This window comes from Acanthochromis polyacanthus, chromosome 4 (genome assembly GCF_021347895.1).
Source record: "Acanthochromis polyacanthus isolate Apoly-LR-REF ecotype Palm Island chromosome 4, KAUST_Apoly_ChrSc, whole genome shotgun sequence".
Lineage (NCBI taxonomy): Eukaryota > Metazoa > Chordata > Actinopteri > Pomacentridae > Acanthochromis > Acanthochromis polyacanthus.
In genome coordinates this window covers 14,250,154-14,254,212 of record NC_067116.1, presented here as the reverse complement: position 1 = coordinate 14,254,212, position 4,059 = coordinate 14,250,154, and the positions used below count along the sequence as shown (strand labels likewise).

General features: G+C 41.7%; 1 long non-coding RNA gene across 1 annotated transcript; it reads right to left on the bottom strand.

The window, feature by feature from the left end:
* Positions 1 to 1,843: 1,843 nt before the first annotated feature.
* Positions 1,844 to 2,338, bottom strand: LOC127533674 (uncharacterized). The gene is made up of 2 exons (XR_007941432.1): positions 2,174 to 2,338; positions 1,844 to 2,128 (listed from the first exon to the last, which is right to left on the bottom strand). It is a non-coding gene; the product is annotated as an uncharacterized LOC127533674 (long non-coding RNA).
* Positions 2,339 to 4,059: the final 1,721 nt, after the last annotated feature.

Sequence of the window (4,059 nt, the reverse complement as noted above, 5' to 3'; positions counted from 1 at the left end):
CTGTACGCGTCGGACTTCCACTACAACTCTGGGAGCTGTCACCTCCAGAAGCTCTCCAATAATACAGCCATTGTCGAGTGTGTGTCTGAGGGTGACGAGCAGGAGTACAGGACGGTCATCTCTGACTTTAACTGGTGTGAGCGAAACCATCTGCAGCTCAACGCCGGTAAGACAAAGGAGATGATCGACTTCCGCAGGAGGAGGACACCTCAGACTGCACTGGTGAACATCCAGGATTTGGACATTGAGATGGTGGACACATGCAAATACCACAATAAACTGGACTGGACACACAATACAGAGGTCCTGTACAAGAAGGGCCAAAGTCATATCCACCTGCTGAGGAGACCGAGGTCCTTTGGAGTGTGCAGGACTCTGCTCCGGACATTTTATGACTCTGTGGTAGTGTCTGCTATCTTCTATGCAGTGGTCTTCTGGGGAGCGGGGAGCACTGAAAGGAACAGAAAGAGACTGAACAGACTGGTTAGGAGGGTTGGTTCTGTCCTGGACAGTTCTCTGGACTCCAGAGAGGAGGTGGGTGAGAGGAGGATATTGGCAAAGCTCACATCCATCATGGACAATCCCTCTCACCCACTGCATGACACTGTGGAATCTTTAAGCAGCTCTTTCAGCAGCAGATTGAAACCCACCCGGGTGGGTGTCTCAGTCTGCTGCAAAAAGGAGTGCTATCGCAAGTCATTCATTCCATCTGCTGTTAGACTTTATAATATCAGCATCACCGGCTGATGTTAACATAAACTGGACTGATATCACCACAAACCATAAAATTTGCACAGACATTTTTGCACTGCTATATCTTTGCACTTTTTTAAACTTATTTTTTCAAGACACTTTTTATTGCATTGTCTTACAGTGTGTCAATACTGTACTATTTCATCCTCATTTCTCATCCCTGTACATATGTAAATATTACTATTATTACGACTATTTTTATTATTATTTTATTTCTATTACGTTTATTGCTATGTACACTGCTGTAACAATGTGAATTTCCCCTGGTGAGGGGAGAAATAAAGGACTTCTTATCTTATTGTATCTCTTCCACCTATCATAGCAGTCCCCAGCACAAACGTAATGCACTTACATCACCGAATTCACTTTGTTTATGATTTGAAAATCCACATGTCCAATTCTAATGTCTCTCATTTACCAACAAAAATTACTGCTAAAGACTGTGCAAAACAATTCTGATGTTCTTCATGAAAGTGGAGGTATACTCTTTTGCACCCCGTGCAACATTGTACTGGAATACAAAAAAAATAAAAAAATAAAAACCGTGGACTGACAAACTTTTCTAACATGAAACGAGCGGACCACAGACCAGACAAATCACCATGATGAAGCTATTGCATCCAGATCTGTTGTGAGCACTGAAATGAAGGCAAGTTAGATTCATGAATCCACCAAGGAGTGCGGCAGAGTTATGTGACGATCGCCATAGGTGAATCATTCCTGTTAGCAACCTACTCAGAAACTTACAAATGGATTTAGATGATTTTTTTTAAGGAAGGAAATGACACAAGCAAGGGCGTAACTTTGGGTCTTCCATTGGGGGGGTTAAACTCTGTGCCTGTTTATTGGTATTTATTGAATCGTTTACTTTTGTAAAAGGAGTCATGGTAATTTGGCATGCCTGTATTAGAAATACATTGGTGATTTACTTGAAGTTGTTGCAGCTGTGTACTTATGTATTTATGCAACAATGACCAATTCATTCCCATTGTGTTTAAGTACTAGCTAGCAAGACCGTAGCAGCTTCCACTTAATTGATTTTGGGTTTATGTCAACTATCTATGAAAAGAAAAATCAAGAACTTTAAAGATTAATCAATTGCATCACTGTATTGACACAACTAAAGTACAAACAGAAAATGTCTTATGCACAATTCATGGCAACACTCAATACATCACACAATACAGGGTGGCACACTGGAGTGCAGCTTGCACCTCTATTCTGGCGTGGAGCATGTATAGAGAAAGCTAACACAGTACAAGGGCTAAGGTATGTTACCTGGTCATTTGTGCCTCCTGTGCTGCCTTTCCCTGTGCTCTCTCTCCCTCTCTTTGGTCACCTGATGATCCTCCATCACCTGGACTTCCTCTGTCACCTCCTCCTCCTCTCTCTTGCTCAACTGTTGCACCTCCTCTGTCACCTCCTCTCTCTCTCTCCTCATCTGTGCTTCTCCCTCTCTGGTCACCTGCCTCTCTTTCATGGCCTGTTCGGCAATCATATTCTTGAACCTGGTATAAAAAAATGCTTTGTTAATGTTAAAATGGTATCAGCCCGGTTAAAAATGAACAGTAAGGTCAAAGAACAATTTGAGGAAATAAATAGATTCAGGTATTTCCGAAATTTTGTCAAGATTCACGAGATGAAGTACTTCTCTTCCCCTCCTCTGTCACTGTCACCGGCTGCACGCTCCGCAGCCACCCTGCTGCAGCAGAGCGTCTGTTGTCACCATGGTTACCGCTTCAGGCAGACGCAGACATTTCTGTTCCTTCAGGATTAAGAAATGCCTGGAAAAATGTAGCTTCTGTGTATGCTATTGCGTTGTTTGATCAGTAAAATAGCTTCACTACTGAAAAGATATTTGATGTGGAAAACGGCAACGTTACGACCTGCCCGGTTCCCCCGAGAAATGTAGTTTAACTACGCCACCATCCATCACTGTGTATTGGAGCAAAGTCAGCAAACAGCCCTTTAAGTTACAATTCAGTGAAAACTGACATTGGTCCTACACAGTACATCCCCGACACTCTCTGGCTGTACCTCACAGGACAAGCTCAAACCAACTCCAGTCACAAATCATCAGCTAACTTAACAAGACAGGTAGGCTATTTTACCTCTTTTTGGTCAAGATATTTCCTTTTTTTAAAGTTGTTGGTGTCGACCAACAAAGAATTGTTGTTTGTCCTTTTCGCGCTCTTCATTTCTTCACGGCTCTGCTGTCTCCATCCATGCCAAATATACAGGGTCACCGAAAAGTGAACGTTACATAGAGGAGGCGCCGCGGGTTGGGTGATACCAAGTATTCGGTGGGGGTGTGGGGGTTACATTAAGATGATTAAACTTGCTACTGTTTTGTTGGCAAATGATATTAATAATAAAAATCAACAAGATAATTAATGCTTTTAATACATTGGAAAAATGTGATTATATTGTGGGGGTTACATTAGCTGAACGTGATTTTTGCGGGGGTCATGACCCCCGTATCCCCGGTGCAAATTACGCCCTTGGACGCAAGGACCAAGGAACAAGTGATTAGATTTTGGCAGCAATGCAGCTTGTACTGTAGTCTGGATGCATGGATTTATTTAAGATTTCCCATTGAGGTAACAGCACAGTAACCATGACAACAAGTGAATGCTACAGTTAAATTGTGGGGATGTTTCTGAGTTCCATCAATTCCTGCCATTCATTACATATTTAAGTCACACGAATCAGTATCCATGCATAACATACACATGCATAACACACACCTGTGCTTAGTGTAAGGTCAGGGAATGAACAGTCTTGGCGGAGTACTGCGCTCTGAGTGCTTTTCTTGTTAACTGACGTGACAAGCCGTGAGTGTGTGTGTGTGTGTGTGTGTGTGTGTGTGAATAGGCTATGTGTGTGCTAGGATGTGAAATTGCCACAGATAGATATGTGATTTATCCAAAAGTAAACTATCATTTTATGCCTTAAATCTACCAACAACTTCATATTCAACTAGTATCTGTCTGGTGCTAATTTCCCACCATGGTGTGCAAGCTTGTGTAGATGGGTTAGAGCATGTTAAATAATTAGTTTCAGAATAAATGTCAATCAAATTGTTGAAACACGTTCTAAAAGCTGAAAAAATACAACTTTTTAGCAATCGTCACTTTCTCCTGCAATTTCATCGCAACAAATATTCTTAGAACAGTGCAACTTATGTCGCTTTTTTTTTTTTTAGAAAAGCCACAAATTCAGGCATTTTAGATCGCAACAATCTTGAAAAACATCCGCAAAATCCTGGAAGGACTGAAATTTGTTCTTAGTGGTTGTGAACTGATG